The sequence below is a fragment of the Notamacropus eugenii genome, chromosome 2 (genome assembly GCF_028372415.1).
Source record: "Notamacropus eugenii isolate mMacEug1 chromosome 2, mMacEug1.pri_v2, whole genome shotgun sequence".
In the NCBI taxonomy this organism is placed as follows: domain Eukaryota; kingdom Metazoa; phylum Chordata; class Mammalia; order Diprotodontia; family Macropodidae; genus Notamacropus; species Notamacropus eugenii.
In genome coordinates, this window is record NC_092873.1 from 384,262,812 (window position 1) to 384,284,451 (window position 21,640).

At 36.1% G+C, this 21,640-nt stretch overlaps 1 pseudogene; it reads left to right on the forward strand.

Annotated features, from left to right (window-relative positions):
• Window positions 1-1,500: 1,500 nt before the first annotated feature.
• Window positions 1,501-18,188, forward strand: LOC140523116 (olfactory receptor 10J1-like; annotated as a pseudogene).
• The last annotated feature ends 3,452 nt before the right edge of the window (window positions 18,189-21,640 follow it).

Genomic DNA, 21,640 nt, shown 5'->3' on the forward strand with positions numbered 1-21,640 from the left:
AAGCATTTTCTTCTCCAAGTTGATTTTTACATGTCAAGGTCTCTAGTCCTCTCATGATCTTGGTGAAGCTTTTGATGATATACTCCAAGTCACCATTGTCCTTCCTAAAATAGAACAGCAGAAATAAACATGATATTCTGTATGTGTTCTGGCCAGAACAAAATAGAGCAGAACTATGGCCTCTGTCATTTTGGAAACTCTGATGGATCTCTGATATCACTGATTTGCACATTCCTTCTAGCAATGCAGACATAATCCATCCATGCCTTCCCATCCTTGTGTTATTTTGTTCGTCTTCCCATAAATTTGTTCATGTCTTCCCATAAATTTTCCATAAGAATTCTATTCAATACACTGAAGGCTTTCCTTGCTTTCCTCTAGCATAATGACAATACCACTATTCAACTATTATCCCTTACCCTCACCATGAGGTTAACCTATCTTTTCTGTCACACAATTTCCTGGTGACATCTTTCACTCTTCAAGTTTTTTTTTTTCATTGATTATATGTTGCATCCTATTCATCCCTACCACACTTCTCTCCATTGTCCTCTGTGGGAGATTTAAAAAAAAAACTGTTGTATACTATTCTACTCTATTATCTAGCAACATTAATAGAATATTGATCTTAAAAGATGGGCCTTTGTTTCTACAGGAAAATTGACATTATTAAAGGAACTCTGCAATTTTCTGAAGGCAATCCAATCTGCTCTCCAAATCCTGTTTCATTTTGATCCCAAGTCATCACCCATTTGTGCTATCTGTCCCAGGTATATACATAATAATAGACAAGTGCTATAGGCTATCATTCCTCCCAAATGTATGGATATTATGATTTTCACAATTGCCATTCTTTACTCGTTTGGCCTTTCCTGAGTGGACCATTAAACCAAACTCTTTTGAGGGATTATTGATCTCTTTCAGGAGGTTTTTCAATATTCTGCAGTTTAATGTACAATGCAATTTGTAAAGGACCTCACCACTCATCAGGAATCCTTCTTCAACTTGGAATCATATTGGATATCGTCCATCACAATGGCAAACACTTTTGGTCAGAATACATCTCCATGTTTTATAATTCTTCTGGAGATTATGATCAGAAGGTCTTTAAGACAAGATTATATCTACTGTATCTTTCAACGAATCATAATGTGACCTTTTCTCACTGTAGCCTAGGGTGACATTAGCTCTTTTGACTGAAGTACCATACTCTTGACTCATATTGAGGTTAAAATTTATTCAAACCCCCAGATCTTGTTCATGTAAATTGTTGTCTACCTGCATGTCCCCTGTAAAGCTGATTCTTTGAACCTCAATATAGAATTTCACATTTTTCTTTGTAATGTTTATCTCCTTCAGTTTGGCCTATCATTCTGGCATATGATATTCTTGGATTCTAACTATAATTCAATGTGTTAGTTATCCTTCCCAGTGCTGAGTCATCTGCAAATATGATAAGCCTATCTTCTATTGCCTTTAATCTTGAATTCAGTGACTAAAATGTTGAATAGCACAAGACCACAGACAGATCCTGCGGGCACACTACTAAAGACACCTTTCCAGACCAATGGTAACTCATTAATGAATACTTTTAGGGTCTAATCATTAACCAGTTTTAAATCCATCAAAATTTACCATACTCTAACATGTCTCTTTTGTACACAAAGATAGCAAGAAGCATCATCAAATGCCTTGCTGAAATTTAGGCCCAGAATGTTTAAAAACTTCCCCTCATTTATGAGTCTAACAACTCTGTCAAAAAACTGCTTGTTCTTCATGAAGCATACTGGTTTTGTGATCATTGCTTCCTTTTCTAATTGTCCATAAATTGTACTTAATAATGAGTTCTAAAATTCTGCCAGAGATAGAACTCAAATTCTTTGGACTACATTTTGCCTAAGTTCGCCCATTTCTTATCGTCAATGTTATTGTTGAGTTATTTCTATCATGTCCAAATCTTTGTGACCCCATTTGGGGTCTTCTTTGCAGAGATAGTGGAATGGTTTCCTTTTTCCTCCTCCACCTTATTTTACAGATGAGGAATGAGGCAAAGAAGGTTAATTGAATTTCCCAGGGTCATACAGTTAGCAAGTTTTTGAGGTCAAATTTGAACACAGGAAGATGAGTTTTTCTGATTCCAAGCTTGGCACTCTCTTCACTCTGCCACCAATGCCTTCACCATATTTAGTCCTACTCTATTCCCAAAATCCTAAAAGTTCACCAAAAAAGAAGAAAACCTTTTATCCTACTAATTACCTCAGGATGTCATTGTGGGGATTACTTTCAATATGTCATGATAAACTTTCAAAAACTGTAGTGTTAAGCTACTACTACACAAGAACCGGGACAAGCAGTTTTGTATCTGTAAATCAGTGTTATTTCAATGAATGTGTGTGTTTGTGTGTGTGTGTGTGTATGTGTGTGTATGTGTGTATAATCTCATTTGAGAGCATGAACTCTTAACCTGTTGTTCATGTAGAGATTTCAAGGCCATCTGTGAATTTGGGATGGGGAAAAAAGTACATCCTTATCTTCACTAATATCTATGTTAAATTTAGCATTTCCTTCCACTATGAATATAGCCAACAAACCTTATTCTGAGAAGGGATCTTTGGTTTCATCAGACTGCCTAAGGGGGACCATGACACAAAAAATGTAACACCCCAGTTTAAGAGTTGTATCCTATGCTAGAATGAATATGGTGTTTCCAGGTTAAGCTAAAGTCAACTTCTTTGCATGAGGACTTTTCTGGTTCCCCTAGCTATTACTGCCTTTTCCCACAAGATTACTTTCATTCTACTTTGGGGGGTTTTGTCCCCACTGCTTGGCATAGTGTCTAGCAGAAAGCAAGCAATTAATAAATGCTTGATTATTTGTGTTTTGTATATACCTATATGTAGTCACATTGTCCTCCATTGGAATGTAAGCTTCTCTTTGGACCCCAATTGTCTTACGGAGGTATTTCATGGTTATTTTTTAATACAAAAGTGACAATGAATGAAAAGATCATTTGATTGGAAGTCATAATTTCATAGTTCAAATCTTGCTTGGTACTAACTAGCTGCGTCATCTTAGTAAATCACCCCCCTCCTTCATTTTCTTATTCACAAAACGGGGTTAGGACAATATATCTAAGGGACTGTCCTATGTTAAATATTATAATCCTTGGGTCTTATTAATAGCTATGGGATCACCCAAAATGGAGAGATAGACATGCACTAGGTGGGCAAAAAAGAACAGTAAAAAAAAAATCAGGCATTGATCAGCTGAGGTCTGAGTGGATGGGCCAATGCCAAACCAGGTAAAGAGTTTAATGACTGGAACCTCAAGCATGCTAGAATCGCTGGATGTAAGACAGAGGCTACTTCTCAATGTATAAGCAAAAAGTTTCACCTAGAGATTAGGATGTCCACTCAGCCCTTCATCAGGGCTGTCCCAGGACTCCAGGATGAACATGGAATCCTTGTGTTGGCAAGAAACCCTTAGTGGGAGATGTTCCAGCTGTTAAGTCACCTGCAGCTGCTGAATGGTGTCATTTAGTTACTTGGGAACACTCTACAGAAGCTGAGCAAAACTTCAAGATCATCTTCAGCTAATCTCCCTTCTGTTATGGAAACCAAGATTAGTCTATGATAAATGTAATGAAATTTGTGCAGGGCTGGATCTCACTCCAATACTGGATCTTATTCCTTATCTGAAAGAAGATGGCTCAAAAAATGATGATTGAGATGTTTCTGGCCAACTTCCTTTTACTAATGAAGTGAGAAGTAGCATGGGTAGGCTTTAAAAAAAATTAAAACAGAAGAATCAATAGCTGAAGCAAATTATAGACCAATTAGGGAATTGCATATGGAACATAAATGCCGTGTTGGTGATGAACTGATTTTTTCAAAATCAATGCTCTGGGACTAGCATAACTATTTTTTCTCCTTAGTGTTTAATTCTTTTTTAAAGTAGCAATTTATTTGCATTCATTCCAATGTTATAAATATTCATTTTAATTATTTGGTTTGGAATCTTGGATCTACATTAAATATTTACAGTTTGGAAAACTATGTAAACCTCACATTGACTATGGTAATTTTATTAATAGCTGGTTGCATTTTCACAAGTTTTGCAGGGTTCAACAGCTATGTAAAAAAGGTGAAGCCAACTTTTTATTAATATAAAAGCATTTATTAACAGCCTGCTATGTGCTAGGCACTGGAAATACATACACAAGGAATAAAATGGTCCTCAATCATAAAGAATTTACATTCTAACAGGAGAGATAAAGACATTTATAACTACATATGGAGTGAATATAAAGAGAATAAATACAAAATTAAATATAAGGTAGTGTTAGAAGGGGAGCACTAGCTATTGGGGAGATCAGGAAAATTTTCATGTACAAGGTTATAATAGAGCTTGGAGTCACTAGTTAAAGCTGGTTGAATTTCACCTATGACTCCAAAAAGCTGTAGCATGAACAATGTCCAAAGCCCAGTAAAACCATCTAGGCAGATAAGCTAAATCAGGCTGAGGGTAACTAATTGTAGTAGCAAGCACCCTAACACACCCAGGATGGCCTGCTAGCACAGATTTTTTGATCTTCTTTATAAAGGAAAGATCACTTCAAAGGAGTTAATAATCTTTCTTTAATTAAATATACATGTATAAGTCATTCACTAGCTCAGGGGAAAGGTTAACACCCTGAACGTGGAGAAAGTACAAAGAGAGAAAATTCAAGCAGAAAAATTAACACAAAGATCAACAGACAAGGGTCCTACTATCTGGATAAAATAATACAATCACCTACATGCACCACCAGGTGGAGGAGCACCAGCAACATCTAAGTAGCCCCCCCATTCCATCTCTTAACAAATGACTACTCAGAGTCCCATCCAGGGAATCAAAAGGTCCTTCTCAGAAGTGAAACTCTCAAAGCAAAATATCAACCTCCCAGTATATATAGCAAAGACTTGGTCCCTGATTGGCTAGAACCAGTAGGTACAAAACTTACATGGCTAAGCATAGCTGTGAATTATCAGGGTTCAAAAGAGATCAATCCTTCAGATGTTCACATTTTAGCCTGAGCCTGGGAAACTGAAATCCAAAAAGAAAACAACAAAAATCACACCTTGTTTGTGCTTACATTCCACCCCTTTAAAGTCATCTTTCCTTTAGCAAAGAAGATCAAGAACCTATGCTAGCAGGCCATTCTGAGTTTGCTAGTTTATGCTAACAGGACTCAAAACCATGTGATTTATGAATTGGAAGGTTAGGAAGTTTGAAGGGTATAAGTTGAGGAGAGGGAGGTGGTGAGCCAGGTGCTGAACTCCTTAATGAAAGAGAGAGAATGGCCTACAGGATAGCACACAACTACCATGATCTGGAATAGGTTCAAAATTTTAGTTGGATAAACTGAAAAAGAGGAGAGGCAGTTGAATTATGGTGATAAAGGGAAAAATTGGAAATGGAAGTGGGAAGAAACAAATATTTCAACTTCCCCACCAAAAGCAATGTGTTGGGACTGTGAGTTAAGGTACAGCTTATCATGAAAGGGAGAACTAGAGATTACATGCTATGTGGAGGAAGAAAGATCTCAGTGAAGGTACATAGAGGAGAGCATGAAAAGAGTATGAAATGATAAGGTCTGTGATGAAGGGAGTTTTGTTTACTGTAGAATAGGAATTCAACAGGGTATTGTGAAAGAAATGGACAAGGTTAGAGTGGGTAACAGACAGGGCAAGTGAAGGGGAAGGGATAGAATAAGAAGGCAGGAAGTAGAGTTGGAGAATAGTTTATTTTCATGTTATCAATATTGATTAACATAGGAATATGGAGAAAAATAGATGGTGGGAGATTGTTAGATATAGGATAGTAGTGGGTGGCAGCTGAATTGCAATGTTTGCAGTCTCCAAGGATTGTTGTTGCCTCTGAGGTCTCAGAATGTAGGTCCTTAGTCATCTTTACCTTCTTCTCCTGGGTGGGGAATGGGGAGAAGAGTGGGATTTCTGAGCAAAGTTTGGGTTGGCTTTCAGACTCTTCCCCTTCCTCTGTTGTGGTGTTTCTGGGGGGAGGGGAAGGATGTGAAGCAGAAAGTACTAGGGAGAGTCTGGATCTAGATCAGCCTGAAAACATGGGACTTTAACTGAACATGCAGGTTAGAAAATATCTGTACAAGTAGAAGGGAACGGCATGGATATTCCAAGGTGTTGAAGAGTTCATCAGAATACAAATAAAAATAGCTCACAATTATATAGTGTTTTAAAGTTTGCTGTGTTTTATCTTTACCCCAGGCATCTGTAGGAACACTGTAGGAAACGGACTCTTTACCTTAATAATGGCTGACATTTAAATAGCTCTTTAAATATGTTATCTCATTCAATCCAAATACCAATTCTCTGAAGTATGTATCAAAAGTATTATTCTTCTCATTTTATGAGAAGAAACAAGATCAAAGAGGTAAGGGATTTGCCTATGGACTAACTGGGTCAGATGCTAACTTCAAATCCAGGTCTCTCCTGATGACAGATCCATCATTCTGTTACAGAGGAGTTGCAGTATAATGGTTACATACTAAACAAACATTTCTCTTGTAGAAAGGGACTCCTTTGCATTTTTCCTGGTCTTTCTCTGATTTTAGGGGTGCTTGGGTAATATTGTCAATGCTTAGCAGTAGAGTCACCCCTAGGGCACAAGAGAATAGCAAACTTGAGCAATTGCCTTGGCCCTATATTCTGTTGGGTTGGAGGGACCAGTATTAAGGACAACTATAAGAGGATAAGGAGATCCCTAGATTCTGTCGACTAAAATGTAATTTGCCCCCTGCAGGCAACTCTATTTCTTTTCTATCATTGTCAGTTGATTGGGTGATCTGTGTGATGCCTCCTAATTTATAGATATCAATCATTGTTCTGGATTGTACTGAATAAAGCTGCCTTTGGCTATTTCTTTAATTCTCATTTCCCCTCCATGGAAATGGAAGTTGAAGGGCATAATTGATCCAGTTCTACAAATCCCACAGGAAAGATTTTAATCATTACTGGTCATACTGGGTGTTAGAGTATATGTACAGAAATGAGCATTGGATCTAGTATCTAAAGGCTCTGGATTAGAATCCCAATCCTACCTTTTACTAGTTAAATGACTTGAAGAAGCCTCACTTTCCTCCTCTGTAATGGGCAGAGGGGAAGAGGAAAAGAGAGGAATGAAATAGATTATCTCTATCATCCTTTCTGGTCTAAACCCTATGATTTTGTCTTCTTAAACTGGTAAAGTCTAAAAAAAAAGTGAGCTGGTTCTAGAGGTTTTTCCCAATATGCAAACTTCCACAACGTTGCCAAAATGTTGGATATGGAATCAAGTAAATGAGCTCCACCTATAATGAGTCTCTGGGGCACCACCCCTTTGGATTGTGACTGTTATCCCCATGAACCCTCTTAATGCACCTTCAGGGAATGCACTCAGAGGTTCTACTTGAAGAGTCTCATTTCCCATTCCTGGTTTTTAAAACCTTCTCCATATGATGGAGGCTATTGAAAGTCAGTATGAATCTTCCTCTGTGTCTTTAGTGCCTCTCCTTCACCATTCACATTCAAAAAGGAGATTGGGACTGACCAAATTCTAAAGGGGAAGAAGTCCAAACTAATAAAAAGAACACTGGATTTGGATTCAGAAAAGTTGTTTTCTAATCCTGGCTCTGCCCATTAATCAACTTGTGTGACCTCAAGAAAGTTACTTACTTTCTCTGTGCCTCAATAATAATAATGTTGATAATTAGCATTTTATGGTACTTTAAGGCGCTATGTTATTTCATTTGACCCACTGAAGTAGGTGTTATTATTATCTTCATTTTACAGATGAGAAAACTGAAATTGAGAGCAGTTAAATGATTTGACCAGTCCCACACAACTAATAAGTATCTGGTGCAGAATTAAAAATCAGATCTTTCTGGCTCCAAGTCTGGCCCTTTAACCACTACACCACCAAGCTCCCTTGATTTTTTCCATCTTTAAAAGGGTAGAATAATGTGAGCTCTAAAAAATTCTTTTCAGCCTTAGTAATTTCTATGATTCCATGATTCTGAGTCTGTTTTCTTTCTGCCACACAGGCTGTCTCAGTCACCTCATTTCTCAATGTGTCTTAAAATCCCTGGCCCAGATTCCACATCTCAACACCCTTATCTACTTTAAGCTTCACAATCAGAATGTATTGTAATCCTACCCAAAGAAATCGGTGATGTTTTGGGAGAAGAAATGTAATGAGGATTTGTTGTAGACATGCTAGGTAGATGTAACTATAGGGTATTTAAAAGTCCTTGCTTTCATGCAGAAATCTTTTGGTTTTCTCTCTCTATGTCCCCCAACTTATACTTCCTACTAAAAAATATCCTTGGCTAGGAGGAACCTTAAAAAAGATCATTTCACCCATCTCTATACTCCCAAGAAGGATGCTACCTAATTTAGCCTGGGAAGGTAAGATTCCAGAGCAGTTTTAAAGGCCTACAGGAGAGGCAACTGCAAAACTCTCATGGTCACAAATTCCTGTATTGAACAAGTTTCATTTAACTTAATTGATCATCAGTTTAATAGTTGAGAAATTTCTCTTGAAGTCTAAGATAGCGTATCATAGGGGATGAAAGCTAGCCTTGAAGCCAGGAAGACCCAGGGTTAAATTTAATTTCTGATACACATTCATTATGTGATCCTAGGCAAATAACATAGTCTCTCAATTCTCTAAGTAACTCTCTAACACTATAAGTTACAGGAGAAGCACTGATCTGCATCAGTCCCCACTCAGGAATTCCCTATATCAATGAAATCAAAGCTTCAGTTCATATCTCAGTTCCTATGATAGTATTCCAGAGTTTTAAGAGACTTCGTTGGCCATTTGGCCTTACTTATATGACACCATTGACTTAAACAGAGTATATATTTTACAAGGCACTACTTTTAAGGTTTAATTTATACTAGATGACCACTGAGTTCCCTTGCAATTCCAATTCCATGATTCTGCTAGTTTCTCCCTCCCTCCCTCCCTCCCTCCCTCTCTCTCTCTCTCTCTCTCTCTCTCTTTCTCTCTCTCTCTCTCTCTGTCTTTCACACACACACACACACACACACACACACACACACACACACAGAATCCTGATCATTTTTAAACTCCTATCAATGCCTCCACCATCTTCTAACTATGAAGTTGATTTCTAAAACCAAATGAAGAGTTTCTATTTATCTCTATTACATTCCTTCTTAGATTCATCTCTATTTTCTATTGTCAGCTCCCTTTTTTAATTCTCACTCTGTAGTGTGCTAACTGACCCTTCCAATTTCAAGTCATTTGAAAACTTGATGAAGCTTTGCTATACATTTATCTACGTCACAGATTCATAGAATCATAAATGTAGACCTAGAAAGTATTTTAAAGGCGGTCTTGTCCAAATCTCTATTTTACAGATGAAGAACTTAAGCCAAAATAGGTTAAATTTCTTGTTCAAGGTCACATGACTGGCAAATATCTTAAGATTTGCATCCTGTTCTTCCTGACTCCAAGTCCAGCACTCCATATCTATGTCGTATTGAAAATTTGTCTTGGACACAACAAATTTGAGATACCTTGGACAGCTAATTCAAAATGCCCAATAGGCTAATTATAATGTGGAATGGGAGCTCAAAAGAAGGAGTGCAAGACATAATACTATAGTCATGGGAATGTTCATACCTGTCTTCTTATTCATCCATTTTAGCCATGCCATAGAATCAAATATTAGTTCTTTCCTTTGGTGGTAGGTAAGTTTAATTATTTCCCTACATGAAAACCCTTCAAATTATCTTGAAGACAGCTGCTTGAATCTAAAGTCTTTTATCCAGACCAAACAATCTCATTTCCAATAGTAACATAATCACTTTGCTTTGAGTGTCAATCTTCATATCATCCACTCTTCCTCTCTTTGCTTAAAGCTTTACTTTTTGCTGTCAGAACCTTTCCCTTCTATCAACCTGCTCAAGTTTCCAGACTTGGTTATTCAGAAGGACTAAAATTGCTGCAAGGCTTACTTCTATACATGCTATAAAAAATGAATGTACCTATATTCACTGAAGAATTTTTTTGTAGGGTGTGGCAAGACCCACAGTCTAATAAATCAGTCTTGCTTTTCCTTGACCAAAAAAGGCATCACAAAAGTTTTTAAATATTGCAAGCTAAGATCTAAGTCGCAGTAGTTATGCTATCAAATGCTAGAATAACTTCTGTAATTGATGTCCAAGTGTATAAGTTTTGTGGATGTCTCCCTAAATTAAAGATTGTAAGTATCTGTCCAGAAGATATCTTTTTATTTATGACCTTGCCTTCTGGCTAAGCTAATTTGATTAGGGAATGCTGATTAAAAAGTTAATAGCAAGTGAAAAAAAAAGGGATTTAAATGAATCTTACCATTTACCTGGTTACAGTATAAAGATAAAAATAATTTGAAATTGTTTGAAAAGGATATGTGAACATTAAAAAGTATAAAAATACATGTGATCTTACTAATTTCATGTATAATTAATACTACTATGTCATTCATTGCTATTGAGTCATTTCAATTGTATCCAATTCTTTATGACTCCATTTGAGCTTTCCTTGGGAAAAATACTGAAATGGTTTGTCATTTTCTTCTCCAGATCATTTTACAGATGAGGAAACTGAGGCAAACAGAGCTAAGTGACTTGCCCAGGGTCACACAACTGTCTAAGGCTGAATTTGAACTCAGGTCTTCCTGACTCCAGATCCAGCTCTCTATTCACTGTGCCACTTAACTGTATGTATGTATGTGTGTGTGACTGTATAGCATACATAAAATATTTCATAGATAATATTATATAAGTAATAATATTAGTGTATTATTAAGAAAACTGTAATTAAAACTAAAATAGTCTGGTGATGTTTTAATAAGTTAATTAATAAATTGACTATAACAGGACCAATGTTTATATGTTCATGAGTGCTTTCCAAGACTTCAAAAATATTTTTGTAATTAAACTGTATGTCTTTTACATTTTTTTACATTTTTTGTTGAGTTTCCTCTTTGCTCTTAGTTGGTTCTATCAGTTTGCTTAACAGATACTTTTCTCATAGATAGATAAAAAGTAAACTTCAGTCCAAGATAGGTCAAATTTTTTTAAGTTCTGAAGTAGAAGAGTCAACACATCTTGTATATTTTATATCTCTACTATACCAATGTATATACAAAAACTGCATATATGATGACTTTTCTAAAAGATCTAATTGTAAGTACACATATTTGAACAGCACAGGACCAAGAAAAAATCTCTGGGGAATTCTACTGAAGACCTCATTCCAAGTAGACATTAAATCTTATAACTACTTTTATAGTCCTTTCCTCTAACCCCTATCTCCATCTTTGATACATGAATAATATGAGAAAAATTGGCAAATAATCCTTTTGCTAAAATCTAGGTAAACTGTATAGCTGCTATTTGTCTGATCAACCAATTTACTAATCCTGTCAAGAAGGAAATAAGGTTAGTCTGCCCTGACCTGTTCTTGATGAAGCCATCTTGGCCCTTTGTAATCATTTCCTTTTCCAGATATATATTAACCATCACTTTAATAATCACATCTAGGATTTTGCCATAAATAAAAGTCTGGCTCATTGGCATATAGTGTTCAGACTATTCTCTTCCCTTTTTGAAAAACTGGGCATTTTACCCTTTTAAATCCTATAATAGTTCTCTAATTCTCCATAACTTTTATGTCACTGACAGTGACTGTCAAATAATATTCATCAGTTCTTTCAGTACCCTAATCAAGTCCATAAGCATATATTAAGTGCCTGTACTTTAGCATGTAGGGTTAGAGATACAAAGAAAGGCAATAATTTAATTTAATTTAAAAACTGAAGGAGTTCACAGTCTAATGGATGAGAAAAGATGCAAACCATCTATAAACAAGATATAGACAGGTATAATGTTAATGAGATTTATGTTAATGAAAGATCTTCCCCACCCATTAATAGACCTCAGGTGGAGCCTATTAAGGGAAGCTTGATTAGAGGAGACTCATTTTGTAGGAAGGTCCACACCTTTTGTTTATTAATGAGGTATTGGGTCATGAGGGTCATGCCTTCCTTCTCTGAAAAGTGTATATATACTCTGAGGTGAGGTTTTCACTTTGGGAGCTTACTCTTTGGAAAAAGGTTCGTGTGCCAGATGAGACTCTGTATAGCAGTTAAGAACACACACCCCCTCCACCCCACACCACCTCCAGCTCTGATGTTGGTGATTCTCTCTCTGGTAACTATGTATGTATGTAATGGTCAGATAGTTCTGTCTGTTGATCTGTGATTCATGTATTGCTTATGGTCAGACAGTTAGAAGCCCTCTCTGTTGGTCCTTATTTCTCTGCTTGTATTTTTCTCTCTTGGTATATGTGATTAAAGAAGATTATTGATCTCTCCAAAGTTGCTTTCCTTTTAGAAAGGTAGATCTATGAAGCTGTGCTTGCAGGGCGTCCTGGATTTGGCAAGATGCTTGCTGACACAATAGGAAAAATTGGAGATAATCTCACAGGGAAGGTATTAAGGAGGACTGGGAAAGGCTTCTTAGAGAAGATGGTGTTTACCCAAGACTTACAGGAAGCCAGAGAACCCAAAAAGCGGGGATGAAGAGGGAGAGCATTTCAGGCATGGAGGAGAGCCTGTGGAAATACTCAGGAGATGGGGGCTCCCATGTGAAGAACAACAGGGATATTAGTGTCACTAAATTGTAAAGTTATATAGGGAGATTGAAGCATAAAGTGAGAAAGACAGGAAGGGGACAGGGAATGACAGACTAGGATGTAGTTCATCTGGGCCATGTCATCTGAAATGGGCATCAATTCCTTATTAGCCATTTTTTCTTTTCTTTACTATCCAAAAATCATCATTTGTTTATTTTGTTGATAAGAGTTCATAAGTCTTTCAAAACTGTTTATCTCTGCAATATTGTTATTGTGCAAATTGTTCTCCTAGTTCTGCTCACTTCATTCTGTATAAATTCATACAAGTCTTCTCACGTTTCTCTGAAATATTTTCCACCATTTCTTATAGTACAAAAGTATCCTATTAAATTCATGTACCATAACTTAATCAACCAATTGATGGTCATCTCCTTATTTTTCCACTTCTTTACCACCACAAAAAAAAAGCTACTACAAATATTTTTGTATATCTAGTCCTTTTCCTTTTTTATTATTTCTTTGGGATATAGGTCTTGGCACTAATATTACAAGTCCTCTCGTTTTTTTGTATGTTACTTCTCTGTTGACTTTCCTTGCTTTTATCATCCACACAGATCTCTGAAAAAATCTAAATTTGGTGATGAATTATGCATACCAGTCATTTTAGAAAGCTCATTTTTCTTCCTCATCAAAATTATATTCCTTTATGTCCAGAGTTTCATTCTTGAGATTTTCACATCTCTCTCTAACTTTGGTCCATAGCATCTTACCTATCCATCTTCTGAAATCTGTTCTTAAAAATCTGCTCTCCAAAATCTAGGGTGCATATAAAACTATGCTCATCACTAATTGCTTTCTTTATCAGAGGCTCTAAGATGTATTGGCTACTTCCACCCCAGAAATAAGTTAGTGAGAATACACCCAGAGTGAAATTTTTCTTTTTTAATTCCCCCATCTTTTGAAGGATAAACTTTTTATTAAGGTAAGTTTTTAAAAAGTTAGTAGTTACTCTTCTTTTGGCAAAGAGAGAACTTCAGTAGATTTCTTGACAGTTGAAATTCCTTTCACTTTATGTCAGGCTTGTGTTGTGTTTAAAAAACTCCCCACCTATGTCCTCTTCCTGTCCTGATGGTGTGCAGTCAATTGCACCATGGCTTCTGATTGTCATTCCACTGGCTTCAAACAAATCATATTCAACATGTTTCCCACCTCCCGCAATCCCAGTTCCTGAATTTTTTCACATGATTTGCCTGCTTGCCACACAATGTTACTCTTCCTTTTCTTGCTTTTCTTTTACTTTCAAATAACACCTATCCAACCAGGGTTATGTGGCAACTAGGTGGTGCAGTGGATAGAGCACCAGACCTAGAATCACAAGACCCGAGTCCAAATTGTGCCTCAAATACTTAGTAGCTGAGCAAGTCATTTAACCCTGCTTGCCTTACTTTCTCAACTGTAAAATGAGATGGAAAAGGAAATGACAAATTACTGCAGTATCTTTGCCAAGAAAACCCCAAAGGGAGTCACAAAGAGCCAGAAGTGATGAAACAACTGAACAATCATTAGAGCTATAATCTAGACATGAATTTTATCTCGTTAAGGCTCAGTGGTACTTCTAAGGTCAAATTTGACCCTTACACTAAGATTGCTAGTTCAGCTTGCTTTTTGCCTAAACTTTGTCCATTTGCATATAGACGTTTGAGACCAGGGGTTTAATATTTGCTCTTTTATTTTATCCCTTGTGAACTTCTTTATGGTATCTATCCTGGTAGAGGCATGTGTGGGCATATAAACATACATATGTATTGCACATATATGTCTATACACATGGGCATTGATATTCATATATATGTCTACATAAGCATTTGTCTGTGTGCGCATATATACACACGACTCCAACAAGATAAATGCCAGAATATTGTTGTTGCTGTTCTTGGTCCTTCATTTTGATGTCATGGGGTGATGTCATGGGGTGATGTCATGGGGACTTGCTTATGAATTAGATTTAAGTGAGGTAGAATTGTACAGTCATCAACTTCACTCTTTCTTCCAGAGTCATCAAAATACAGTGGCAAGACAAAAATCGGGATGATTGGAGATGGCCTGAGATGCAGTGAATGGCCATAGGGTCTTCAATGCCTAACCAAGCTCTAAACATCCACAGCACCTGCTTCAGTCACCTTCATGACTGTTGGGACAAATTGTTCTCCTCCTCCCATTCTGCCAGGGAAATTCTTCATATGTTTGGGGTAGATGATCCCCCTAACTCACGGATAGATTTGAAGACTGTTGGTTGTCCTCTGCCAGGAAGAATAACTATATAATGAAGGAAAGAGAATAGGAGTTGTGATCATTTTTGAACCATGGCTTAAAATATAAGAATGAATGACTCCTGGCTAGGAACAAATTGTCTGATAAGAATATATTTGCTTAGTTTCATATAAATGTAATCAAAATAATTGCAAGCTTTAAAAATTTGGGGGAAGGAAAAATGTATGCATATATACATATACCTGAAAATGCATGTACACAGGCATGTGTATATAAGTATACATGTATGTATTTTTAATCTCTTCCCCATATTTCTTCAGTTTAAAGCCTTTTCAATTACATTTAAAAGAAACTAGGCAAATACATTCTTGTGAGGCAAACTATTCCTTTCCTGGAGTCTGTCATTCTTATATTTTAAACTATGGTCTCAAAATTCAAATCCCATTCTCAGACACCATTTTATTAGCCAACTTTTTACTTTCCATGACTGAAAGGATCACAAGATTTTGAGCTAAAAAGGGCATTGGAAATCCTTTTCTTCAGAGTTCTCATTTTATAGATTAGAAAGCTACACCTCAGAGAGGTTAAGTGACCTATGATCACATAATTAGCATGTAGAAGGTATAGTATTTGAGGCTAGGCTCTCCAGGCTCTATTTCTAATACTCTTTATCCAAAGGACCATTCTATTATAACTGGACCCCATTTCCTCTGGTGGTCTTTTTCAGTGTAGTCTACCATTGAACAAAAGTTACAATTACTTTTTGTATGCTTAAATACTTTCCTTGACTTTCACTACTTAGCACTTACTTTGTACAATATATGTGTTTCTTTTTTATAATTATTTAATATTTCATTTTCCCCTAATTACATCTAAAAAGCAATTTTAACATTCATTTTTTTAATTTTGAGTTTCAAATTCTCTCCCTCCCTCTTCTCCACCTTCACCAAGAAGACAGATAACTTAATATAGTCATCTAAAACATTTTTCCATATGAATCATATTAATACGTGTTTCTAAAAACTTACAGAGAAGTAACTCATGCTATTTTCAAATACATTGTAGTAGCTCATTCTTTAAAGCAGAAATTCTTAACAGTTTGGGACTCTGATGAAGGCTAAGTACCTCTTCTCAGAATAGCACTTTTAAATGAATAAAATAAAATACATAGAATTAATTAATCAAACAATCGATAAATATTTATAATCACCTGCTATGTGGCAGACATTATACTACACAATGGATTACAAAATGAACCAATTATATTCAAATACTTTTAATAAAATATTTTTTAAAAACATGATAATAAACCCCAAGATTAAGAACTCTTCCTTTAGTTTCTATGATGAATCCCCCATTCTATCCCTCAATCCATTTGCTGAGTAACTTATGGTTCTCATGTACAAGATCTATTCCTGCTAATTGCTATGTACGTTCACATTTTCTAAATCTTCAAATAATAACAGTAGTTTATATTTATATAACATTTTCATGTTGGTAATGCACAATTCTAGGCAGTAGATTGTGTAAGTATTACTATACCCATTTTTCAAAAGAGAAAACTTAGACTCAGAAGGTTAAGAAAACTGCCCGTGATTGCACAACTAATAACTTGGTGTCTCAGACAGTATTTGAACCCAAGTCTTAATTACAAGTTAGTGCTCATCTCATTATTCCACCCACCTCACTACTATTCCTGGTCCAAATAATTGTGCTCAGCATATGGTGAGCAGAAACAGTGCAGTTAATTCTTAGCTCAAGACAACTGGCATTTTAGCAAGTTTTATAATGTATTTGACCTAATTCTGTGTCTGGAAGGCAACCCTCCACAACACTTGTGGTAGGACAGAGGGAGTGAGAGATGACTGAGATCTATCTTCTCCCTTCTTGAAAACACAATGTTTTTTTTTTTTTTTTCTGGGCTGCCTAACTCCTACATGATGAAAAAACTGACCAGAATTGCAGAAAATTTTCCAAGGTAAGAATGACTCCCTCCTACATCACCTCCAAGCAAACACACATAACAATTTAATCAGTGGCGCCCACAGAGAGAAATTCCTTACCAGAGCTAAGAGAGTTGAGAAGTAGGATCACGCAAATAGGGAATACACATATTGTCAAGGTCATATTCTAAGCCAATTCAGTCAAAGTAATTTACTCAGTCTACTTGATGGAACTTTTCCAATTCTGTTTTATTCATTCCTTTCAGCCCTGGGGAATACTAAGTGGAGATACAGACTCAGACAGAAGAGAGTGAGTTTATTTTCCAGGAATTTCCCAGCTTCCATGATCACCAGCTTACTCTCTTTGTTGTGTTTCTTGCCCTGTATATCTTAATCCTTGCTGTCAATGCCATCATCATGATCATCATAATTATCATCAACATTGCTCATCACCTCCACACTCCTCCACTTCTGAGACCTTGTATACTTTGGTCATTATTCTATAAATGCTGTACAACTTCATGAGCCTGAGCCAATCCACGACATTGGAAAGCTGTGCCACCTTTTCCTTGATCACTTTGGCTATCAACAACTTAGATGTGAGTTTTCTTACTCACAGCAATGGGATATGATTGATATGGAGCCATTCGCAACCTCCTGAGGCATACAGTCATCATGAACTCAGATGACATATAGAGCATGTGGCATTGATCTTATTAGAGCAATGATACAGGTGACATCAGTGTTTAGTCTTCCTTTCTGTGGTAAAGTGGTCCACTTCTGTGACATTTGTCCTGTAAACTTCCCTTCACTGACACTACTGTCAAAGAGATTTTCACAGTCGTAATAAGTGTGATGGTGATCCTGGTGCCCAGGACCTTAATCTTTGTCTCCTATGTGCTCATCATCTTCATCATCTTTAAAATTGTCTTTTTGGGGGGTTTGCAGAAAGCTTTTTCTCCATGTGCCTCTGACATCACTGTGGTCATTTTTTGCTCTGGTTCTGTATCTATTTCCTACCTAAAGGCCTAATCAGAAAATACCAGAGTCCAGAACCAGTTGATTTCAATGACCTATACTGTTATCACTCCACTTCTCAATCCTGTTGTACATAGCCTGAGGAACAAGAAGGTCAAGGATGCTCTGTGTCAGGCTTTCAGCAAAAAAGGTTTATCTATTGCTTCATGGTACCAAGAAACCACAACATTAGATAAGAGAGGGTCTGGATGGGTACATGGTATTCAAAATAAATTGGATATTAAGAAATATTAAGGAATCCAAGAATCAGAAAGTACTTAGACGGAAATCAAAGAGGGAGTAACAAAAGCTATTTTCTCACTGTTGCATACAACAATCTAGACAGAAAGAGGAAATAGATGAGGTGTTTGGGGAATATCTTACAACCCTGGCACACAAGCCTGCATGATATAATAATGATGGGGACTTTAATTATCCAGATATCTACTGAAATTCTCTCTCTCTCTCTACCAAAAAACAGAGTAGCTAAGAACTTTTTTATTTACCTCAATAATAATTTCAGCATTCAAAAGGTAGAGGAATCAGCAAGGAAAAGTTCTTTTCTGGATCTCTTCTCACGAACAGGGATAATTTGCTTGCTGAGGTAAAATTATAAAACTTTATAGAAGTGGACCCTTCTTATTAGAGTTTATGATAAAAGGGAAAAATCCAGGTATGCTCCAATGTGCATACTATATTTGGAGAAAGTAGGCTTCAGAGGTTCATATAGATAGGATCCCATTGAGTAAAATTCTATAGAGGGAGGCCCAGGAAGGATGAGAGATACTCACAAATAAAATTTGGAAAACACAAAGGGAAACAATTCTAATAAGGGACGGCAGAGGGATTCTTTTGAAGAGACCAATCTCATTGCTCAGGGCAAACACACAAACTTAGATTTTAAAGAAGAATGGATAGAAAATAGAAGCAAGGCCAAGTAGTAGAGAATGAAAGAGGAGTGGCATGGTCCTTTTAAAATAGTTTCAGTAAATATTAAAGCTCAGAAAGATCTGAAAGTAGCAAAGGAAAGTAAGATAAACAAAATGTTTTCATTTTTACCTATTATGAGAAATAAAAGAGGAACAAAGAAGGTAGGGGACTTTTGGTTGGGGTGGATGAGACAATGATAAATGACCAAAGAAAGGCAGAGTTGCTCAATTTTTATTTTGGGTTTTTTTTATCTCTGCAAAGGAGAATCACTTTCTACTACAAGTGACAGAACAAAAATGACTAACGGGTAATTGATATCCAAGATAAAAGTAAGAAGATAATAAAAAAAAATCTAATTTCCTTTGAAGAATTCAAGTTACTTAGCCTAGATGACCTTAATCTTTGTTTCCTGAAGGAAGTGGAACATGAAATTGCTGAGTCAATATCAATGACTTTTAAAAGAATGTAGAAAATGAAAGAGGTAGCATAGCTGTGGATAAGGGCAAAGGTGATCTTATTTTCAAAAATGGAAAAGACTAGTGTGCAGAATTATAGTCTAACAAAAACATGATTTCAAAGCTAAGCAAAGAGAGGTTCATCTCTAGACTGGCTTTGGAGGAATGAAATTTTGGGTCATAGTAAACTTTATGCCACACTATTCAGTCTGGCCAAACTGCTATTCTCTCCCTTACATAGCCATCTATTGTCTCCATACCTTTGCACTGGCTGCCCTTGCCTCATGCTTGGGTGACTCACTCCTTACTTCAAAGAATCCCTCTGTTTCTTCCACTCAGCTTGAGTAGCACCTTCTTCATAAAGCCCTTCTAATCCTTCCAACTACTAATGCTCTCCCTCACAAAACACTTTGTCTTTATTATATGTTTATTCCCTTATATGTATTCAGCATGTACTCACTTCTCCCCTATTAAAATTGTTGTTAAAGAGTCAACAGTTTGGTAAAGGAGGCAGAAAAAAATTCTGAAGAAAATCATATCTTAAAAATGGAATTGGCAAAATGAAAAAAGATGTGCAAAAATTCACTGAAAGAAAGAATTTGGTAAAAAAGCTAAACTGGCCAAAAAGTAACAAAAGTACGAAAACTCACTGAAAAAAAGAATTGCTTAAAAATTAGAATTGGGCAAGGAGAAGCTAATGACTCCATGAGATGTCAAGAAACAATAAAACAAAATTTTAAAAAATAAAAAATGGACAAAATGTTAAATATCTCATCAGAAAAGCAACTGACATGGAAAATAGATTTAGGAGACATAATTTAAGAATTATTGGACTACCTGAAACCCCAAAACCAAAAAGAACCTATACATTATATTTTAAGAAATTATCAAAGAAAACTGCCTTGATATCCTAGAACCAAAGAATAAAATAAAAATTAAAAGAATACGCTGATCACCTCTTGAAAGAGATTCCAAAATGAAAACTTCCAGGAATATTGTAGTCAAATTTTAGAGCTTCCAGGACAAAGAGAACATGCCTCAAGCAGCCAGAAAGAAACAATTGAAATATTATGGAGCCACTATCAGGATCACACTAGATTTAGGAACTTCTGCATTAAAGAATTGTTCAACTTAGAATACTCCAGATGGCAAAAGAGCTAAAATTACAAGAAGAATTATCTACTCAGCAAAACTGAGTATAATCCTTTAAGGGGAAAAAAGTGAATATTTAATGAAATAGAGGAATTTCAAGTATTCCTGGTGAAAATCCCAGAGCTGAATAGAAAAGTTGACTTTCAAACACAAAACTCAAGAGAAGTATAAAAAAGTAAACAGGAAAAAAAATCATAAGGGATTCAATAAAGTTAAACTGTTTACATTCCTACATGGGAAGGTGATACTTGTAACTCTTAAGACATTATTAGGGCAGCTAGAAGACATATACATAAACAGAGGGCATGGATATGAGTTGACTTTTGAGGAGAGACAGTGAAAAGAGCAAGAGAAAGATAAACGAGGGGGGATAGAATAGAGGGAAGTAGCAATCAAAACTGTAAAAAAAATTGTTATAGCAAGTATCTCTAAGAAAGTCCTCATTTCTTAAATATTTACATAATTGTGTCAAATTTATAAAAATGTGAGTCATTCCCTAATTGATAAATGGTTAAAGGATATGAACAGGAAGTTTTCAGAGGAAGAAACTAAACCTATTCACAGCTTTATGACAAAATGCTCTAAATCACTGTCAGAGAAATGCTCATTTAGAAAATTCTGAGGGACCACCTCATACACGTCAGAATGATTAATATGACAGAAAAGGAAAATAACCAGTTTTGTTGCAAATGAGGGAAAGTTGATGGAGTTGTAAATTGATCCATCCTTTTTAGAGAGCAATTTGGAACTATGCTTAAAGGGCTATAAAACCATGCATAACCTCTGCACCAGCAATACCACTACTAGACACAAAACAAAAAGAAAAAAGCCCCACATGTACAAAAATATTTATAACAGCTTTCTGTGGTAGTGAAGAATTGGAAACTGAGGGGATACCTATCAATTTGGGAATGTCTGAACAAGTTGTAGTATATGATTGTGATGGAATACTATAGTGCTGTAAGAAATGATGAGAAGGATGCTCTCAGAAAAACAAGGAAAGACTTACATGAACTGATGTAAAGTAAAATGAGCAGAACTGGAAGAACATTGTTCATATTAACAGCAATCTTGTGCAATGACCAATTATAAATGAATTGGCTATTCTCAGTAATACAAAGATCCAAAACAATTCCAAAGGATTTATGATGAAAAATGCTATCCATCTCC